This window comes from Lepisma saccharinum, chromosome 4, assembly GCF_977018435.1.
Source record: "Lepisma saccharinum chromosome 4, izLepSacc3.1, whole genome shotgun sequence".
Lineage (NCBI taxonomy): Eukaryota > Metazoa > Arthropoda > Insecta > Zygentoma > Lepismatidae > Lepisma > Lepisma saccharinum.
In genome coordinates, this window is record NC_139232.1 from 33114467 (window position 1) to 33127548 (window position 13082).

Consider the following 13082-nt stretch of genomic DNA (forward strand, 5'->3'; position numbering starts at 1 on the left):
CGCGTTGACGTTACAGAAAGCATCACATGAAGTCGCAGTTTTGTTTCTGAAACATTGCAATGTTATAGTTTCATTGTCTGTTTCTGCAACGTCTCATTTTTCTTACATCTCTGAGAAATGTTTCAGAGACATTTCCGCAACGTTAGATTCAGTCATCATGCATGCGTGGCGGCCATCCGGGACATTTTCTGCGGCGGCCATGTTGTTACCTTCAACCCTGACCGGGAGTCGTGCACATCTTATGAAGAATAATGTTGTTTATGGACATTTCCACTTTGACATAAAAAACGTTTTAAATCCATTCATTTTACAGAGAATGACACAAAATGAGATGTGCAAAATATCTCGGCGATATTTGTTTCGGTTCTCGAGAAACACGCCTTCAATCACCGCTGAAATCCACAGACAGGATGTCCTCTGACGTCATCACTTAGAAATGCGCGTAGGCAGGGCTTCTGCTCGTCCCGTCAACTTAGCATGAGCCGCGGAAGCGACAGCAAATTCACTTGTTACTGTGTAAAACAAGTATCTTACAACTTCCAGTGCAAAAATCTGTGCTCCATTTCTTGGAGATGAATTATACCCTACAAGTAGGCCTATAGTAGTATTTACTATAATTCAGCCACTCGGTAGAGGGTTTTCCCATTAGGGTGACAAAGCAAACCTTGTAACAGTCAATGGCTGAACACGTGAACAGCCTTGTTCATTGCGAATACATAGGTTGGTTCTGACTGGCAAGAACTTAATGTTATAGGAATGCCTATTCTGGAATTTTCGTCATAATATTTTCTTCATAAATTTTCAGATATACTTTTAGAACACACTGGTTTACACGCCAATTTCTGCAATATAATAGGTGATACGGTATAAAAAGGTACGGTGAGTTTTTAAATTTCCTGCAGTAAATGACAGTTTTCTTCAGTTAATATATATATTGCAAATTTTTGTATTTAGCCTACTTTTACGTCGCTTTTCCGTTCACTTTGTTTAACCGCAACGATGAGAACGCATGGTTAATTTATTATGTATCATCTCTAACATCACATTTCTTCCCACTTTTGGCTAATCTCTACAATGAAGATGAATATCTACAAGCTGTATTTGAAGTCGGGGTGCAGGAGTACAGCCCGCCCCCCCACCCACACACACACACACTACTACCAACTGCACAATCTAAGTATCACCCAACCTGCCATGATAAGAGACGAAATTTTTCTTCTGTCCCATCTCATTTCGAAAACATTCACTTGTCCCATCTCCTTTTATGCGGAAGAGACGGAACATGCCTCGTCTCGTGAGCAACACTAACATCAACAATAGAAGAATCCCCCTAGCTGTCCCCAAAGTCTCGAGCAAACATCCTCCCATGTATTATAACAACTTCCAGTTCAATGAAATGTCACTCACAAGGAAACAGTCATGCCCAGGTCGAGTGTCAAACCTGGAACATGCGACTTCCTCAGATAAATCATGAATTTTGTGTATAATAATTACAACGAAAGTTATTCCTGGTAATTCTGAATCTGCAGTTTGGTTTGCAGGATAATATTTAGTTTTCGAGGGCTGTACCGTCGAAACGAGGAGTCAAAATAATAATAATAATAATAATAATAAAAATGTTGAGAAAGGTTTTCTTGTATTTATAATGATAAGCCTCTGCATACGTTGTTAATTCTACATTTTTCTAGACTTGAGACGAGAACGTGAATTGCCCTCCCAAACCGAGACGGATTTGTATAAATTGAGACGAGACTGTCAATGAGACATTTACAAATAAACACGAGACAGACATTTACAACTCTCAACGAGAACGAAATCAAGGCTTCCATGTCTCGTCTCGATAGGATCCTTAGTGGTGAAGTTGTGAACCAACCAATTAGTGCGTTCGGGGTAACGAGATGAGGCTCCTTTTTTCGCAGTACAAAATTCAAAATAATTATATCGTACCATTTCAGTATGGGATATTGTTATACACATGGGCGTATATATAGGTCACGGGGGGGACGGATCGATCAACTTTTGGTATGATTAGGGTTGCTTTATTTCGTAAGTGAAAATCCAGGACACTGCTGGCCGGAAGCTTGTTGGGGAGCAGGGGGGAAGGGGTGCTGGACCCGACAAAGTTGTGTGTATGTAGTCACACTACTTATTAGTATTGATACTTTTCTGTTCATCTTGTGTCACAACGCTTTTAAGAACCAAATTTCTTTAATATGATTCGAGGGGGGAAAATAACTGATTTGATAGTCTGAATGCAGTTTTTTATCGCAGAAATTCCGAAACTATCAGGAAATTGCAGATATTGGTCTGAAGTCCCATCTGGTGTGTGGAATTACCGAAATTTCCTTCCCATCCGTATCCCATCCTATACGGCTCTAATTTAAGAGAATGAAATAAGTCCGAAGGATTTTTTTATGAACAAGCGGATAGAACAAGGAAACTGGTAATTTTAATTAAACAAAAGAAGAGGGGGGGTTGGACCCGTTGAATCCCCCTTAAATACGCCCATGGTTATACACATTATTTTCTTGTAATAATTATACATAAACTAAGTATAGATATGTACTGTGCAACTAATGTAATCTTCTCAGTGTATTTTCTCTTATGTGCTCAAAAATATTTGATCATAATTTGCGCAACAGAAATGGAACACAAACTGAAATATTGCTTTATGGAAAAGAAAGTTAAATAGGCTTTATAAATAAAGTGAAGAATATGAAAATTCCTATTTTGCACTACATAGGTTACGGTAAATATCGATAAATATAAGTTTAAAAAATATTTTTGAGTGTCTGGTCAGCAACCAATTTTATAAGCAATATTTTTCGCATGGCCTGAGAACACACGCAGCTGAACCCTTTCATTTATTTTGCACGTGAGCAGCAGGGATATTTCATAGAAGAATGATCATTACAAAGCATAGCTTTCCTTTCTCCTATCGCTCCTTCTTCCATTATTTAAATCGGTACAGATTTGCAAAACTGCTGCACGTGTTCGCTCACCGTGGGCTACCCATCTGGAACTGGACGCTCGAAGCAGACGAGAAACGAGCTCTCCCTAAGGAGTGACGTAGTAACATGGCGGCGGCGTGTTTTCAGCGCAACGCTAGTCTCGCAACTTTGGAAGTCTCGTTTCTGCCTTAAACTGGACGCCAGAACTTGCAGGGGTCATTTTTCCAGGGTGTAGTTTTTAAAATTGTAAAAAAAATTGAGTGGAAATGTCCATTGCGTGGTAAGTTGAATATTATTAATGCCAAAGTGTGTTTAATTGTGTTATACTTATGCACGCTATATATTTAATCTGTGTTGTGTAACGTGTGTGAAAAAGTGAGTGGAAACAAGGCAGTTCAAGCCAGTGTTTAAAGAAGTATTTTGTTTTGTTTGTTTAATTAAAATATGTGGACGTAAAGAAGCTTGAACTTCTCCACCTCATGAAACTATAATCGCGAGAAATAAGTTGCCTGCGTTGTGTGTAGTGAAAAAGTGAATGGTCGAGACGCAAAGTATTTCCCTGCATGTTTTTACTGTTAAAAATAGCTATATAGTTTTCGTTTACGGTATATGACCCCCCCTCCCCCTAAATTTTGCACAAAATTTGGCCTCTTCTTTTTAAAAAATGTTGTTTCTCACTTCTCTGTGGCGTAGAATACCACGTAAGTTGTTACGTTCAGAGCCTCTATCTAATACAAATTACGAATCAAGTGATTTGTTCTGTGACATCTTTACGTAATGTAAGTCTACGGCAGCACCACAGCCACGGTCATACTTGTTAGATCAGCTCTCGATTGGTTGCAAAAGCTATCAAGAATAAAATTATCCTATGAAAAAACCTTTAATAATAGCTCAAATGAACATAGCAGTCATAATCCAAATTCTGCTTACAATGAAGTGCAATTATAAACAAAACAAACATTATACTGGCTTTAAAAAAACTCTGAAAGTGACAGTATGCCATGACTACTACTAGTGTCACAGTGCCATGACTAGACAGTGTATATTATAAAAACATGACTAGCTATGCCAGGCTATCAAGCTAGTGTTTATATAAGTATTTTGACCTGTCTCATTATCCACTATAATGTGAGAAATTCTTGTTCTGAAATACATGTAAAATCAGAAGAGATTTTGCTGTATACTTTCATTTTTTTCATGCTGCTTATCAGGTTAGGTAGATAATATGCAAAGTTAGCTATTCCTATATTTCCAGTCATCAATCACCACATAGGTAAATAATTTCATTTTTTCATGCTGCTTATCAGGTTAGGTAGATAATGTGCAAAGCTAGCTTTTCCAATATTTCCAGCCATCAATCACCACATGGGTAATTTTTTGTGTGACAAAACTAAATTCCTAATTATATTTCTATCTTAATCACTTGTTAGGTTACTCACTTATGTTAATAATCTCTCTCTTTCTCTCTCATGTAGTCTTGTATAGTTTTGTTTCTCATGAGGCTTGCGATGCCCTCCATATACTATATTCATAATTTTTTTCGTAATTAGGTAGGTAGAATTATAGATTATTGACAAAAATAAAATAAAAGGTTAAAATGTAATTATGAGGCTGCACGATTGCACAAGTTGCAGATGTTGTATTCAACTTGACATGCTAAAAGAAAGATGAAACATGATTATTTTTTTCTGCGGAATGCCGAGGAATATTCTAAAAAAGTAGATGGAAACACTGATTTTTACTAATACTAACGATTTGGATGTTACATAACATATTGAGCATTCACTAAAAACCTTTATGCTAGTTCAGAGCAAATAATATGAAGTAAAAGCAATTTTTCTTGCCAAAATTGAATCGGTTTTACGACATTGTCCGAGGTTACCTTTATAAAAAAACTGAATGGTGCTGACATGAAGAATGTAAATTCTTGATGTTGCTTTGTAATTTTCTTCAAGGCTATGATGTTTATGACTCCCACAGTTAGTTTTTATGCAGATTTAGCAGTAATTGAGTATTTTATGGCTGATTTAAGATTAGTTTCTTTCGCAAGAATGATAATTTTTTGACAAAATTTGGATTCCAAGTGACAGTAATTCAAAACTATGAAACAATACAAGTTTAATATACTAGATTTGGGTCATTTGTGGTTCAATTGTTATTATTAAGTTTCAAGAGGTAAAAAATTGGTAATATTTAGTTGTTCTTATGCTAAAAATCCATTCAATCATCATTTCTTCGTAATTAGGTAGGTAGAATTATGGATTATTGACAAAGGTTAAAATCAAATTATGATACTGCACGATTGCACAAGTTGCAGATGTTGTATTTAACTTGGCATGTTAAAAGAAAGATGAATTTTTTTCTGCGGAATGCCGAGGAATTTTCTAAAAAGTAGATGGAAACACTGATTTTCACTAATATTAACAACTTGGATGTTACATAACATATTGAGCATTCACAAAAATCTTTTTGCTAGTTCTGAGCACATAATATGAAGTAAAAGCAATTTTTATTGCCAAAATTGAATCGGTTTTACGGCATTCTCAGAGGTTACCTTTATAAAAAAACTGAATTGTGCTGACATGAAGAATGTAAATTCCTGATGTTGCTTTGCAATTTTCTTCAATGCAAAGATATTTATAACTCCAACAGTTAGTTTTTATGCAAATTTAGCCGTAATTAAGTATTCTATGGCTGATTTAAGATTAGTTTCTTTCGCAAGAATGATCATTTTTGGACAAAATTTGGATTTCAAATTACAATAATTCAAAACTATGAAACAATACAAGTTTAATATACTAGATTTGGGTCATTTGTGGTTCAATTGTTATTATTAAGTTTCAAGAGGTAAAAAATTGGTAATATTTAGTTGTTTTTATGCTTAGAATCCATACAATCATCAATTCTTCGTAATTTGGTAGGTAGAATTATGGATTATTGACAAAAATAAAATAAAAGGTTAAAATCAAATTATGATACCGCACGATTGCACAAGTTGCAGGTGTTGTATTTAATTTGGCATGTTAAAACAAAGATGAAATATGACATTTTTTCTGCGGAATGCCGAGGAATTTTCTAAAAAGTAGATGGAAACACTGATTTTCACTAATATTAACGACTTGGATGTTACATAACATATTGAGCATTCACTAAAAATCTTTTTGCTAGTTCTGAGCAAATAATATCAAGTAAAAGCAATTGTTTTGCCAAAATTCAATCAGTTTTACGGCATTCTCCAAGGTTACTTTCATAAAAAAAACTGAATGGTGCTGACATGAAGAATGTAAATTCTTGATGTTGCTTTGCAATTTTCTTCAAGGCTAAGATGTTTATTTTACTTGTGCAAAATATTGTTTTTTGAAATGAAAATTCTGACCAGAATTGGTATTATGACATTATTTCCTTTCAGGAAAAAGTGAATGTTACTGCACTCCAACAAGAGGTTATAGCGGAGAACCTGCAATGAAATATCTCTTAACAGAACAGAAGCAATTGTATTTAGACAAATAAAGAATATATTTTATCAAAAAATATTACTTTTATAATAATTTTTCTTTGAAGTGATGCATGTCCAATTTTTAGAGTTCAATGGTGACATGGATAGTGTCTGATCACTCGCTGGTTTCAAAAAATGTTTCAAAGTATGCTTATTTATATTTATTTGGTTCTTTGAATTGATGTTTTAAGTCCACTTTATGCACCACTAGGCTAATCGAGACTGGACCTACAATTCAAAATGGGATCCGTACCACTGCAATGTGGCTCTAGCAGAGTTTCGAACCAGAAATCCCTTCATTACAAGGAGCTTAATTCAATTTCTCAGTGTATTCTGAAACTGACCAACCCATCCTAACCACCATAACAACGTTGAAAGTGAAACATGGGTGAAATATAATTGATTAAAAAATAATAGAAATGAAAACATATAATTATATCTTTGAAGTAATAATTCAATGGAAATTGCTCACAAGTAACATTAAGAGAATTAATTTTTCTAACTAGTAACCACAACCTCTGATACACACTGCACATTTAACATTATAGAGAATGTCAAAACTTTTCATTGATTTATAAATTTTTAGTTATTATTCAATTATATTATTCGTATTGTTACTGCCTAAAAATTGCTAAAGTTTAGCTATAGTCTCCACTTTGCACTTGTGAATTGATATTTATTTCCCAGTTGTGGTTACTGGTTCATTTACTGAATTTATTTTGTGGTCAAAGTGTATCTACATTTCTCCAATTATGTAAGTATATAGGATATTATTACATTCATTTTGAATTTTTATTTGAGATACGTAAAAGGTGAGAATGTCACATAGTAAATTTTAGTATCCGAAAGTTATATTTGAAGACATGTGCTCAATTTGTGATGTTTGAAATTAATTTGGAATATTGCTGTGTAATTCTGAAAGTTCGAACACCATATAGGTTGAAAACCATACATGTGGAACATGTATTCTGTCCAGGAAAAATGTTTTCATTCATACAGAGACATTAGAGTAGAATTTTCAGATGACTGGTGACTCATAGAGTCATGAATGAATTTCATACAATACTAAAATGCTTCCAGCTTCTCATCTATTAGTATAGGGGACGCGAGCATTATGCTGATCACATCACTCAAATCCCACCTTCTTTGTGACAGGGTGCAACAAACCACGGAGAGCTTATTATTGCATGTAAAACTTTACACATATTTGAAGGTAGTTTAGGATTTGGTGGCGAATACGAGTATTTTTCTTTTTTTAGTTTTAACTGTTGTCTGGTGTGAATGAATGTGTATTTCGTAATTTTATGCACTCCCCCCCCCCCCCCCCGAGATTAATTGTAGCAATTGAGATACGTGGTCATTTGAGGAGAGGTAAAATAAATATAATTAAATATCATTCCTAATTAGGGATCAAACATTGTGAATTTTATTTACAGGAAATGATTTACAAATAAATATTGAAATAAAGGGGCTTAACCCCAATAGGCCCCCTTAAATATTTCACTCGTGAATACAGTACTGATTCCATTCAATATAACCGTAATGTAAAATTATATCACTGTAATGTAGCTGAAATATCACAAAACCTTACGGAAATGTATTTGTAATGTTACACTGACATTTTTCTGCAATGTTACATTGACAAATTTCTGTAATGTTGCACTGATATGTTTCTGTAACATTACGAATGTTATGTTAGATTCGCGGACATTTTTACATTGCTGAAACATACCTGAAACATCACAGTAATGTTTCGCAATGTTGCTGCAAAGTTACAATGTTTCACGAGTTACGTATCCGTAACATATCTGAAACCATGTTGTGCTGTATGGGATGGTTGTTCGGATTACACTTTAAACTGTATGTCCAGTCCCGATTAACCTTACTGTGCATAAAGTGGACCAACCAACGAAAAGCTTTACTGTTTCCTTGCAAATCTTCAACTATCTAATGTAAAATTTAATATAAAAACATTATTTTAGCTGACTTGCTGACTTGAGATTTAAAGGCAAATTATTACCTTTAATTCTTCATTAACAATAACATGCTTTATCCTATATAAAATATAGGATAACATTCTTGTCTTCGCTGAGAATCAAATTAGAGATGTACAGGTTAGGAAATGGGAGGGAGAATTTCCTGACTCCTTCCTCTTCAGTGCGAACCCTGCCTCCTACGTTCTACAGTCCATTCAAAATTTCTTCTTAGTTTCAGATATATTTTGCCTCCCCTATAGCGTAATGGTAAAGGTGACCCTTGTAATTTAAAATATCCCGAGTTTGGTACCCGGTGGATGCCCAATAGTTCAATCTCGCTATAAATGTAGATCCAGTCCCGCTTAGTCTATCTGTATATAAAATAGACTTAAAACAGAAACTCAAAGTCAAGATACTCAAACGACCAGCATAGGTAGCTTGTGTAGTTTGAGAGCACCCTCTGCTCAATCAAAATTAGGAAACAAAAACTTTTCAGTCAGTAAAAACATCGTGGTATGTACATTAAAATTTTGGATTCAATTAGATATTCGACGTCGATCTTGTTCACCACATTACCAATTTTGACAACTTTTTTCTTCTTTAAAAACTACACAAGGAAATAAGTTGAAAACGTGAATTGGACAAGGTTTCTTCTCTAAAACTGATTTTTAAATTATGTATATTTTGTCCCGCAGGCACGTGGCCGGGAGGCGGGGGGAGGCTGATGACCGTTCCGAAATCCTACAAATATGTATTTAAAATAGGGTATAACGGTGATTAATTTTACTTACATTAAACATCTTGTACAACAACTTGTAATATACTGAGAAATTCATCTTCAGGGGTTCTATTCTCCACCTTTTCGCCCTTAGATGGCAACTGCTGGCAAGGGATGAACCTCTCCCCCACCCCCCACCCCGGAATTAAAATTCTGGCTACGGGCCTGCTGTCTTGCATCGTGACTGTGCGGTATAAGGCATCATGCTTTTATCTCCGTCAACGGGACGCGCGCAGGTTCGAGTCTCCTGGGGGAAACGTAACAACTTTTCTCCTGACATTTCGGCCTGTGTATAGGACCGGTTGCTACTCACATTCGTCAGGAAGCTACAAATGAGTAGCGCAACCCGGTCACGGAAACCTACAACAAAGATTGGGAGTTCGTCGTGCTGACCACACGTAACTGATTGGAATGGAAGTGAGGCCGGCAGTCGGTAGGTAGGCCCTGGTCCTCACGGGCTGTAGCACCACTGGTTTACTTACGTATATTGGCGTAGCCATGTGTGGGTCCACAGAGGCTCGGCCTCTTCTCGAAATTCTGTCACATTAATTTGAGCAATTCACTGGGTGGCTCAGTCGGAGTCGACCTCCGTTCGAGTCCCGGGTAAGGCATGGGTATTAGTGTTTGTCCAGATGATAAGAAACTGAGAAACTGTAACAATTGAAAAAAGTGAGAAAAGAGTGTGAATGGTGGGGGATACCTCCGTGTAGGGGGTATTTCCTTTTGTAAAAAAAAAAAAAAAAAAAAAAGTCGGTAACGCGTCTGACTACCATGCTCAAGGTCCCGGTTCAAATCCGGGAACTTTTCTAACGTTAGAAGCGGCCTCGGCGCCCACGCAGCGTCGAATGGCATGGGTACCTGGGGTAAACGCTGGGGGGTAAAGGCGGTCAGGGTCGTGTGCATGCTGATCACATCACCTTCACTCATGACCGGATCATGAAAGTGTGGGGGTAACACCCCCTATACGCCTTCATGGAGTGGTGCTAAGCACAGGGGAGCACTTTTATTTTATCACTGGGATTTTTTTAAGAGTACTTTGTAACACGTATAGTGCTGATCTTGAAGATCATACTATCATTAGTTTAACTGAAATTTCACTTGGGAAGCAATCAATTAACATTGGGAAAAATCACAATAGGAGAGAGCAAGTAATGTGATGCAGGAACTTGTTAAGTGCAACTGGTCATATGTTTCCACAGGGGATACCACTGACAGTATGTCCCCACCCTTGGCCGATTTGCCGGTCTCCGTGGCGGAGTGGTTATCTCATTTCGCTACGACGCCAGTGGTCCCGGGTTCGAATCCCGGTCTGGACATACGTGTCCTTTGTGAGCGTCTCTTCATCAATTTCATCATATCATCATTAGCCAAGAGTGGCCAAAAGGCGAAGTAAAATAAACAAAATCAATCAATCTTGGCCAATTAAAGCTGCTGTAAACTCCAACGGTGCCTCGTTACCCTAGGCTAAACTTTGTTTTGGACTCTGCCAACATTTCTTATTACAATTATCATTATTATTATTATTAACAGTTTCGTCTTCACTTCTACCAATTTCATGCTCTGTATTAATAATACTTGTTAACTTTTAAGTATAGACACACCTGATTAAAAATTATCCATTAAACTTCGATAAAACAATACATTTTGATTTAACAAGAGAACACTGTTTCCTTCTGGCTTTTATGATAGCAAACTGATGGCTGAGAGACTCAAAGTCAATTTCTTGCAGGACATCAACATTCGCTGTGAAGGATGACAAACTAGAAAGTCTGCTATCTTGAACGACCGCTCTCCACTGGCCTTCAATTGTAAAATACAAACGTTCTGAGAGCAATATCAAGATTTGGGAAAAGCACAATTAAATGTTTCTCACGAATACGTTTTAAATAGTCACCAGCCTAATTGAATTCATACTTTGCTTCTGTCAAGTGTAAATCATTTAAAAATTATTGAAATTGCGCTACCGACACTACATTACGATAGCCACATTGGCCGCGAACTGCGAAACGAGGACGTTGATTTCAACCGTCAGTATCCATCCTTCCACTTGACTTTCAATAGTTAGCATTCAAATTTTTTACATTCGTTTCTTCGAGGAACAGTTGTTTATATGCGAGCACCATTACCTGATCTCGCGCGGCTTCCTTTGTGGTCTGTCATTCGGACTTGCACTCCGGTCAAGACACAGTAGTGAAAATTGGGTTTTGATATAAGAAGTTATTTAAACGCCAGAAACTCCATTCTATCTTATTTCTTGAAATAAACAAGTAAATGGACTTGACATGCCTGAGTGACTCGCCCTGATTCGAGTCTCCTGAGAGAAGCGTAACAAGTTTTCTCCTTAGATTTCGGCCTGTGTATGGGAACGGTGGCCACCCACATACATGGGGAAAATGGTGAACTACGAATGAGTAGCGTAACCCGTTCATGGAAACCTGCAACAACGACTGGGGGTTCGTCGTCCTGACCACACGTCACCCCGTAAATGGTTGGATGATCTCCCACCTCTGCTGAGGCATATGGGAGTGAGAATGGCAGTCGGTAGGTACTCAAGGGCTGTTACGCCACAGGTTGTTGTTTGATTGATTGATTTGGTGTTTTAAGTCCACTTTATGCACAGTAAGGTTAATCGGGACTTGACCTACAGTTTAAAGTGGAATCCGAACCACTATGTGCCTCCACCGGGTATCGAACACGGGACTCCTTGATTACAAGGCGACGACGCTACCACTACGCCATCGGGGAGGCTCGGTTGTTGTTATTATTATTATCATCATCATCACAATATTTAGGATTTTTTGGCTCCCCCCTGGACTTGCGGCCGCTAGGAGTGGCAAATCCCTCCTTCCCCCTGACCACTGTGCTGTAGTTTTCATTCAGGAAAACTATCCAGCGACAGTGTACTTTCAATTATTTATCCCTACTTCCTCGTTTTGTTACTAACGGAAGTTGTAGTATTTGTAGCAGCATGAGAAATAGAAAATATAAAAACTTCCTAAAAAAATCAATTCCAGTAGATAATAATATAATAATGCACGCATGTGCAATCTCTAATGCACTCTTCCTAACAGACGTAGGTCATATGTGACCACTGCTCGAAGTAAGTTAGGATGCGGAGCTAGCTATCACATTTTCTCAAAGCAACCCCCCACCCCCCCCCCCACCCCGTTGTCTCATTGTCACCATGTTAAACCATAGGAGTATCCATCCACACAGCTAACCACAAAACTCGATTAAACTTCCCCCTCAGTTAGCAATTTCCACTTCAAGTTCTGCATGTGACCTACAATTCAAAATACCACTTTAAAAGCACAATTAATTTATAAATTTAGGTAGGCATGGAAAATGTGCTCAAATGAAAACGCGAATTTTGGAAAAAAAAAACACAGAAGAATCAAGTTCCCTAACAAAACGTTGTCTTAGAAGTCCCTCCTCTGTTATATAAATAAAGGAGAATAATATCTTAATTAAAACAGATATGAATGCATAATAAGGTGTAGCGGAAATCAGATGCCATTACGAATGAAAAACAAACCAGCCCCGGAATATATAACTATGCAATCTGTTCAGATTCAGTTGACCGTAAAAATGCTCCGTAAGAGTAACGTGTTTTTCCAGCTTTATTAATGTTTCATTTTCATCGTCATACTTAATTTTGCTTTTAAAGAAAGAGTGCCCCGCAGAAAATACAAATATAGAAACAGAAATGCGTGAAAGGCTCTGTATAGATAGCTAGAGTTTCTCCCTTTTCGCTGCAGATGGCAGCACATCACAGGCTACTCAATGTAAACTAGTTCCCAGACCTGCCGACAGATGGAAGGCGATCAGCTCATATCTGGAATTATAATAAAGAGATATACGTATTTTCAATCCTGTTGCAG